Below are 11,006 nucleotides of genomic sequence, written 5' to 3'. Positions count from 1 at the left end.
TGTACCTCTATGACAAGTCTTGACAGATGCCCATTTTTGAATCCAGTCTTTATATTTGGGGGGGGCTGGTTGTTTTGAGTTTTTATACATTCTAGATAATAGTCCTTTGTCTGAGGAGCAGCTGGCAAATATTTTTTCCCCACATTGTAGGTTGTCTTTTAGTTCTGTTGATAGTTTCTTTTGCAGTGAAGAATCTTCTTAATTAGATGAGATCCCAGTTTTTGATTCTGCTAGTTTGTGTGCTACTGAGGGTTTGTTCATAAAGTCTTTTCCTATACCAGTGTCTTCAAGAATTCTGCATAACTTATCTTCCAGCAAGTTTACTGTTTCTGTTTTAATATTTAGATCTTTAATACACTTGGATTTTAGTTATGTGCATGGTGAAAGATAAGGGTCTAGGTTAATCTTTGGCAGGTTGAGATCCAGTTTTTCCAACACTATTTATTAAAGAAGTATCATGCCCCCACTGAGGATGGTTGGCATCTTTGTCAAAGATAGGGTAGCTGAATACATCTGGGATTGTTTTTGTATCTTCCAAACTGTTCCACTGATCCTCAGGTCTTTTTCTTTGCCAGTACCATGCTGTTTTTATCGCAGTGGCTTTGTAGTATAGTTTCAAATTGGGAATTTTTATACCCACTGCCATGTCTCCATTGCCTAGGATGGCTTATGCTATTCGTGGTCTCTTCTGGTTCCAAGTGAATTTTTGGAAATTTTTTTTTGTTGTTCTGTGAAATATACGGTTGGAATCTCAATTGGCATTGCACTGAAAAAAGAGATCAAAGAATATATAAGAAAATGGAAAGATATCCCTTGCTCCTGAGTAGGAAGAATGAACATAGTAAAAATGGCCATAGTACCAAAACTGCTATGCAGATTCAAGGCAATGCCTAGTGAATTTAACTTTTTAAAATTTGGCTCACTACCATTTTAAGGAGATTGCAAAAAGGGAAAAAATGATAAAACATATGCTGAGAAAAATCTTCAAATTGCATTTGAAGTAAACCATTCCTAGCATAAGTAACGAATCTGAAAGATTAGTAGAGCCTGAGATAACACTAGAAGAATAAAAAAGTAAAAGACACATTGTAATAAATTTTAGCATTTCATTAGGATAAATTCCAAACAGAATATGTAAAATTGGATTTCCATCTCAAGAGATCACCAGAATCAGTGATGGAGTTGTACAAACAAGGTCATTCTTTACAAAAGGAAAATAATTATTTCTATCTAGACAAATACTTATGGATATCACCCAGGAAAATAAATGCACAAGCAATCTCTACCATTCACCTAAGACAGACATTTGAATCATAATCTATATTTTTCAATATTTGGACCAATAGGCTAAATGTTCTACTTAGAGTTAGGGTGAAATATTTGAGGAGAAATAAATTGTCAAGTTTTCAAATGTAACTCTCATCTAACAAAAGTAATTGGAGATCTAGAGTAAAATTTTTAAGTTAAAATAACTTCTGCAAAAATAAAAATTTTATGGGAAATAGTATGTCCCCAAAGAACTGATTTAACTGGTAAAGATATCAAATTTGAAAAACCTATAATTTGAAAATTATAAGCCAAAATAATGAATGAATAAAATAACATCAATGAGTAAACAAAAAAATTGAAATGACACCAAAGCAGCAATACTTACAGGTAGAAATTTATAGTATTAAATTACTATTTCAGAAAAAAAGTAAAGACTCAAATCAATTAACTTAGTTTCTATTATATGAAACAAGAAAAGCAAACAATTTAAAGGAAAATTTAGCAGGAGAAAGTAAATATAAAAAAGAGTGAAGTAAATAAGGAAAGGAGCAGAAAAAAATAGACAATATTAAAATCTTGTTATTTAGGAATAACAGAATTGATACACTTAAACCTAGTGTGATTATGAGGAAGAAAGGTGACCATAAAACTTTCAATTTTAGGAATCAGAAAAAAAATTAATAAATATTCTAAAGGCATGGAAAGGAAAATAAGAAAATATATAAACAACTTTATATTAGAAAATTTGAAATATTATATTAAATGAAACAATACTTGAGAGATGGAATTTACTAATGATCAATCAAGGAAAAGTGGATAATCTAAATAATTTCTCTCTCTCTCCCTCTCTTTCTCATTCTCTTTCTCTCTTCTCCCATGAAGCCTTCACACCTGTCTATCCTTCCTGTTTCTCTTTTTCTTTTTCAGTACTGAATATTGAACCCAAGTACTGACTATGGCACTGAGCTACCACCCCAGCCTTTTAAAAAATATTCTGTGTATGTGTAGAGACATGTTATACTAACTGAGCCAGGCTGGGCTCAAACTTACGATTTTTCTTCCTCAGCTTTCCAGAGTGCGGGGATTTCAGTTGTGCCTGTCCATGAGTGACAAGGTTAAACTAACACTCACAGAAAGTTTTTGGATGTGGGCAAAAGTTAGACAAATTCCTTAACAGAATAAATACACATGGCCTTTAGACCAGTTTATTATAGAGTCTTCATTCTTATCTACAATCTCATGAAAGTGACCTTTTCTTTCTGCATCCCTATCAGCATTCTGGTCTTCTGAGCTCTGAGCAGTATCACCCATCAGGCTCTGTTTACATTTTCTAACTTGTCTAATGAGCATTTCTAAAGTTTTCCAAATTTCTAACATAAACCTGTTCTAAGTGGTTTTGAATCACATGGCCAGGTACAGTTACAGCAATAACTCCACTTCTCTGGTATCAGTCTTCTGAAAGAGTTACATTACATCTCTGGGAAACAATACATGACATCTGCAACTTAAAGTGCAGAGATTTATTTGGTTCATGGCTTCAGAGGATTCAGTTCATGGTTGAACTGGTTCTCAGGCAGAAATTGTAGGTAGAATAGCTTGCCAGAGGAGAGCTGCTCAGTGTATGACAGCCACACATCTGACAGGGCAAGGAAGAACTGGGAACAAGAGTATCCCCGCCTATATCATGCAAGCAGTATTAACACACCTCCAACTGTCTCCCAAATGTTAGTAGCACACTCAGATATGAATTAATCAATGGATTACTTAATCAATGGTTAATTTACATTCCAATCACATTCAAAGACCCTAACTTCTGAAAACATGAGTCTTCTGGGGCACAATTAAGACCTAAACCATAACACTAATATAAGTGGAATCATAAATTATTTGTCCTCTATAACTGACTTCTTTTCCTTTTCTTAAATTTTTATTTTTACTAGTAAATATTTGTTGTACATAATGATTACAATAATAATGTAGTTGGCACATATACATAACACATCATAATTCTTTTGTATTCCCTTCCACTCCTCTCTCCCTCCTCTATCACTTCATCCTCTTCTCATTTAAAAAATATCGACTTTCCTGCTTCCTATTTTCTATCTTTTATTTTTCACTTTATTTATATACTGGATTTCTCAGATAAGAGAATCCATGTGATAATTAAGCTTAAAATCTTAATTGCTCATTTAAAATTATGGTCTCAAGATACATTCATTTTCCTACAAATAACTCAAGTTCATTATTCTTGATTTAATTACTTGTTTTTCTAAGAACAATATCGTTCAGATTTATACATGTTGACTCATGTGTTAATATTCTGTAGCAGAATGTTACATTTTATGTATATACCATATTTACTTTATCTAATCTTTTTAAAGCATATTTAATTCAATTTAAGTCTTGTTTATTGTGAATAATACAACTATAAAACATGAATGCAAATATTTATTTGACATTCTGATTCAAATATTTGAATATATATTCAAAGTGGGATTTCTGGGTTACATATTAGTATTATTTCTTTTAATTATTTGATAAACCATCATACTATTTTCCATAATAGCTGCATCATTTTACATTCTCACTGGAAAATAAAAATATTCTAACCTTTCCTCATCATTACTGACACGTGTAAATTCTTATTTTTTAGGAAATAGGTCATTTACCAACAGGAAGGTAATATTTAACAGGTATTTTGATTGGAATTTGCCTGATGATCTGGATAATAATATTAATGACGTTTTCATATAAATATTTTTCACTGTTATGTGTTCTCCAATAAGTGGCTTTGCAACCACTTTGCCCCTTTATTAACTGGGCTATTTGGCAGGTATTTAAATTTGTTTTGTTTTTATTTCAGTTGAGGTGTAGAAGGTCCTTATATTTTATTATCATTTACATCAATTCATTTACATCAATATTTTTACATCAATTTTACTGTATATTTCTTTCAAATATTTTCTCCAATTTCATAGACTGCCTTTTTACCCTGTTTCATTTGCTGAGCAGAAGCCTTTTGGCTTAATGTAGTCCTATTTTTCATTTTTGACATTTAGTACCTGGTCTTTTAGTGTCATATCCAAAAAGCTATTAAAAAACAATGTCACTTTTCTCCATGTTTTACTCTAGGAGCTGTAAATAGTCAGGTATTTCATATTAATTTTATTGGTACATTTTAGTTATACAGTATAACAGCATGCATCATTGAAAATGTGTATCTTTATATCACCTATCTTGGTTCTTATTTTTTCCCTATTTTCCTGCCCTCCCTTCAACCCCTCCATCAATTGCAATTTAAAAAGAATTTGTTTCCATTTTTTTCATTTTCTCATATTAATTACATTTCCTTCTTGCCTTTTCCCTACCCTACCACTTCCCTTTCCCATTTGGACCATTTCTTCTTATTTCACAATGTGTATTATACCCTTTGATCCTTATTTACACTTTCACTTTCTCACACCAGAGAAACTATTCAGTATTTACACATCTGTTCTACTTATTTCACTTAGAAGTATCACCTCAAGGTGCATCCATTTAGCAGTAAATGTGTCTAATTTCTCACTCTTTATGGCTGAATAGTACTCTATTTTATTTAAAAGAAAAAAAAAACATTTTCTTTATCCAGTCTGCAGTTAATGGGTAATTGGACTGTTTCCAAATTTTATCTATTACAAACTGTGCCATGATAAACATGGGTGCACAGATGTCCCTGTGATATAATTATTTTAATTCTTTTGGGAAGATACCCAGGAGGGAATTAACTGGGTCAAATGAGTCTTCTAATCCTAGTTCTTTGAGGTATCTTTATACTGATTTCCACAGAGGCTGCGCAATTCCACCAGCAGTCGAGCAGGGTTCCTGTATCCCCACAGGCCCACCAGCACTTATTATTGGTTGATTCAATCAGAGCAGCCATTTTTTCTGGAGTGAGGTGAAATTTCAGTATTGTTTTCATTTGCATCTCTCAACTGACCAGAGAGGTTGAACAGTTTTTCATATGTTTATTTGCTATTTCTACTGCTTTATTTGAGAAATGTCTGTTCATTTCAGATGTCCATTTTTGGATTGGGTCTTTAAATTTGGTAGGTCTGATTTCTTTTAAGTTCTTTATATATTCTAGATAGTAGACCTGGCACTAAAGAACAGCTGGTAAAATTGTTTTCCCATATCGTGGGTTATCTCTGCACTGCTGGTGGTTTCTCTTGCTGTGCAGAATCTTTCTAATAAGAGATCCCCCTTGTTGATTGTGCTAGTTCACATGCAACTGATGTTTTGTTCATGAAATATTTTCCCATACCAATGTCTTCAAGAGTTCTACCTAACCTTTCTTCTAGCCTGTTTAATATTTCTGTTTTAATATTTAGATCTTTAATCCATTTTGATTTTAGTTTAGTGCATGGTGAGAGAGACAGGTCTAGTTTTAATATTTCAAAAATGAAATCAAATATTTCCAGCACCATTTATTTATTTGCTTTTATTTTATTTCATTTTATTTATTTATTTTTGTGGTACTAGGGATCAAACTCAGGACCCTGCACTTGCAAGGAAGGCATGGAGCCACTGAGGAAAATCCCCAGCCCTCCAACACCATTTATTAAAGAAGCTATCTTTCCTCCAGTGAACATGTTTGGCTCCTTTGTCAAAGATGAGGTGGCTGAGTTTTTTCTGGAGTTTTTTCTGCATTATCATTTTTTTTCTGCTAGGTCCATTGTAATTTCAGCATGTTCATTCCTACTTGCATGGATTTCGGTCATTTCTTTCCCTCTTTTATTTTTGGTACTGGGTATTGAACTTGGGTCCTTGTGCTTATGAAGCAGGCAGTGGAACCACTGAGCTAAATTTTGGGCCCTCTTTCCTTTTTTGATAAGGTTATGCCTAGAACTATTCTTTGTATATTTATAAATCTCAATAAACATTTGTTGAATGAATTGATGTTAATTATTTCCCCATGCCTACTGATGATACAACTAATTGAAATATATGTTTAGCTCTTCAATGAGAAAAATCTTATGTCATTTTTACTTTTTCATTACATAAGGTACTTATAAAACACTAATTGATATTTGTAGACCAGTTCCCACATATTTGAAACATTATTCATGTAGGGATTAGAATTAGCTAGGAAACATGGATGACCAACAGTATCTTGAATTACTATTATAATAATAACTCTGAACCTGACAAACTGTCAGGAGTGATTCTATGTAATTGGGGGGATAATTCATTTCACAATTAAATTATTAGTCCTAGTCTTCTTGCCTACAGGCCGGCTATGACATGCCAAAACTTAACTCCAGTTTTGCTTCCAGTCACAGCTGAGACCTCAATGGTCCAGTGATGCTGTGACACTCAATGGCAAAGTTACATCTGTTGAAAACTTTGAGAACTGAGTAGTAGTTGAAAGGTTGACCTAGGGATGGACAAATTCCTTATCTGTTTAACTCATAGCATTTACTTCTACAACAATATCTTTGCTTATCATCCTAATCAACTAAGATCTTCATCAGCACAATATCCTCAAGCTCATAGGATTACTACCACACTTGGAGACAGCAGAGACTTCCTCCGATTATAAAGTCCTTGACAATTTAGTATCATCACCACCCTCTGAGTCATCTGTTACTCCTTATGAACCCAATAAATAGTGTCAAGCTTGGGGTGCCTTCATCTTTGCTGCCCAGAGCAGCATTTATCAGGCCCAGAACACAGCTTCTTCTCTAAGTCTCATTTCCTGTCTTATTTTTTAATTTTCCTTGTCCTCTCATGGTTCACAGGAGACCAGGACACACTGCAGGTATTCTGGATATATCCCCTTTCCCTGTTCCCTACAAAAAACTGTACAATAAATTAAACTTATTTTTCAAGATAAACTGATACCAATAGGTATCAGTATCACTTGCTAAATACCAAAAACAGACATCGATGTTTTGCTTAGCATTTAATACTGAGTAAATTGATTCTCATACCTTTAGGTAACTGTCAGAATCACTGATTTATCGTATGACAGAATTAGAAGTCCAATTCCTTAGCACATGGTTCAAGATTTTGTATTCATGATTCATTTTATTGTTCTTCCTTCCCAGCCAAATGTGCCCAGTTACTGCTTCTGTCCTTCTTTGATCTCTCATTTTCTAATCCATGACACATCATGAGAAGTGTGCCATTAATCACACTTTATCTGATCTCTTCCCTTCATCAAAATTTATTGTTTCATTGCCATATTACTTTAAATTATATAATAGATAAATGGGCAGAAATGCTTAGTTCAGTATTCTGAAATAACAAAATTAGCATCCTGTAAACAGAAACTTTTGGTGACTCAATGAAATGATAAATTACTGTGAGAATTTTAGATATTGGAACCAGACCAGTGAGAGATTATTACAGTGTGTTTAATATCTTTTGAATTTCCCTTACACACATTCACTTTATCAGCTGCTGACTCTGTCTACTTTAAGAGTAAGCTATGGGGACTGTCATAATGAGAAACTAGAGAGAAACAGCATCTATAAGGTGTTCCAGAAGACTGAATAAAATTAACAGGTATGTGATTCCTTCAGCTAACAGCACCTTAGGAAATCACAGAAGTACAACTCAAGAGAGTCAACGACCAAGTGGAACCCAGAAATACTGGAATTAAGATAACAACATGATATTGAAAAGAAAGCATGCAAACATTGAATAAGCAGGGGATGAAAATCTCCATTTGAGAAGGGTGATGTCAGACTGCCTTGATCAGTTCAGCATATTTTGGTTAGAGCCAAGAAAAAACGACCTGTTATGCTATAGCCCTCCACAACTATCCTCATAACAGGAAGATTTCAATGTTAAGTCTGGGAAACAAATGTCTCCATGTTAAACACCTCTGCTATGAAGAATCTTAATTTCTTATCATTAATTTTTTTCTTTCACTGTTTTATGTTGTTTTTTGTTTCTTCTCACTACTGTTTTTCACTTGGTTATCTAATTTTATGTATTTTTAAGATCATTTGCTTAATTTTTTTCTGCTTTTCTCCCTTTCCATTTGTACTCTCATTAATTTTTGTCTTCTTATTTATTTCTGTCTCCCTACCTTTACTTCCCCATTTTTATATTTTACTAGCAATTTTACTTGCAGTAATGCCTAATTTTAGTACGTATTATAATTAATATTTTCTTTTTTTAGCAAAATTATAGAGATCATTTTCAATAAATTTTCATATGATGATATCTGATTTGCTTTTTAGTTTTCAGTATTATTAGTAGATTTTTTTATTCTCACAGCAATGGTACATACTGAATGTATTCCTTTGAACATATTTAATGGGTGTTTTGCTGCTGAGATATACCCAGAATCCAAAGCACATCAAAAAGAAAAAAATGCCTATTAGAAAGACACTCATATAAAAGTGGAACAGATATCAAACCCAAAAGATAGACAAGTCTTGACATCACACTACACACATGATAAAACAAGATAACAGGATGCCTCCAAGAGTTTATAAATCCCTAGAAATTGAATCCATGAACATCAAAGTGGAGGGAATGCTGAACAAAAATTCAAAAAAGTATGGCTAAAATAATCAAAGAAAATACAAATAAACAACTGAACAAATTACAGTGGACAATGTGAGACATGATAATTTCAACAGATTTTTTTAAAATCCAAGCACAAATCTTAGAAGTGCAAGGCTCAATAAGTCAAGTTAAAAATTCAGTTAAAGTCTCAGCAATAGACTACATCAAAAAGAAGAAATGTTACAGCTAAAATATTAAGACAATAAAGAAAAATGAAGAATATATAAACAGAATGTACAAGATCTTGGGGACAGCAATGATTAAAATTGAAGACATATTGGTCTCAAGGAAGGAGTAAAGTCACAAGTTAATAGCATAGAAATTCACTCAATGAAATGATAGAATGAATTTTCCCACATCTGGAGAATGACATAGATGATTTAGGTAAGAGAGATATTTAGAGCCCCAAGAGATGCAACCAGAAAAGAATCTCTCCATATCATACTGTAATTGATAAGTCAATAATTCTGAACAAAGAAAGTATATTGAAAGCTGAAGTGAGAAAATCCTAAAGAGCAATGATAACAGAACCATCAGGATAAGAGAAGTTTCAACAGAAAACTTAAAGGCCAGAAGCATATAAAGTAATGTATTTCAACCCTGAAAAAAAACATAACTTCTATCTTACATTACTGTATTAGTCATATATTTTCTCATTGGGACACTATATCCAGCAGTCACATTTTCACAATGCATACAGAAAAGGTCTTTGACAATATTTAACATTCTTTCATGATAAAAAAAAAACTCAGAAGAAACTATGTACAGAAAGATCACATCTCAAAATAATAAAGTGTATATAACATAAATCTACAGCCAATATCATATTGAATGGAGAAAATTAAAGTTTTCCTCTAAAATCAGGAATTAGACAAGTTTATACATTCTCACCACTTCTATACAATGTAGTATTTGAACTTTTGGCCAGTGCAATTAGACAAGAGAAAGAAATACAAGGGATACAAACATAAATATAAGATAATTGTCTCTATTTAAAGATGTCATGATTCTATGCAGAAGACCCCGAAAACTTTTAAGATACAAAATCACTAACTTTTCAGTAAACCAAGAAAAACTTACAAAAATCAATAATTTTTCTATAAACCAGTAAAGAACCTATTCAGTAAAGGAAGAAAAACAAAGCAATTTAATCAATAACTTTAAAAATATGTTTTCAGTAATGACCAAGCTAAGGAGTTTTTACTGAGAAAATTATAGAACATTTAGAAACAAACTTAGGAGTACACTAACAGATGAGAAGACCTCCTATGTTCCTGTATTGGAAGATTTAATATTGTTAAAATGGCCAGATTACCAAACATGGTCTAGAGATTCAATGCAATCCCCATCAAAATACCAATGACAATTTTCATTGAAATAGGAAAAAAAGTTATAAATTTCACATGAAATCACAAAAGACTCAATAGTCAATGAAACAATCTCCAATTCAGATTGATGTTCCCTGCAAAATCATCTTTCAAAATTGATGGAGAAATAAGCTAATTCCATGGTAAAGAAAATTTGAACAAATTCATCACCACCAAACCAGCTCTTCAAAAAGTTCTGAAAGATATTCTAGAAAAAGAAAATGAAGACAACACTCTCAAGTATCCCCAAAGAATTAATCCTCCAGGCATGGTCAAAAATTAAGCAAAAGGGAAAGAAAGAGAATCAACAACATGAAAATAATATGACAAGAATCAGTCAATATATATCAGTTATAAACATCAATGTGAATGGCCTCAATTCATCAATCAAAAGAAATAGATTGGTAGAATGGATAGAGAATATCCAATAATTTGATGCATACAGAAAACAAATTTAAGTCAAAAAAATTCACAGACAGAAAGTCAAAGGACAGAAAACAATATTACATGTAGTAAGAACCCAGAAAGAAGCAAGAGCGGCTATTCTAATTTCAGACAGAATGGACTGATCAGAAAAGACAAAGAAGTTCACTACATAACTTGTTAAAGGAACAATCCAAGAGAAAGAGATAGCAATCAAAAATATATAGGACTGGGGATTTAGCTCAGTGGCACCATGCTTGCCTCACAAAAAAGGTCCTGAGTTTGATCCCTAGTACTGAAAAAAACAATGTAGGCACCAAATATCAGTATACCCAACTATAAAAAACAAGCATTAGCAGACATGAAAAATAATCACTAATATAATTG

The sequence above is a fragment of the Fukomys damarensis genome, unplaced genomic scaffold, assembly GCF_012274545.1.
Source record: "Fukomys damarensis isolate Sample0158 unplaced genomic scaffold, DMR_v1.0_HiC HiC_scaffold_39, whole genome shotgun sequence".
Lineage (NCBI taxonomy): Eukaryota > Metazoa > Chordata > Mammalia > Rodentia > Bathyergidae > Fukomys > Fukomys damarensis.
The sequence above is the reverse complement of the archived record's forward strand: the minus strand, read 5'-3'. Positions refer to the sequence as shown.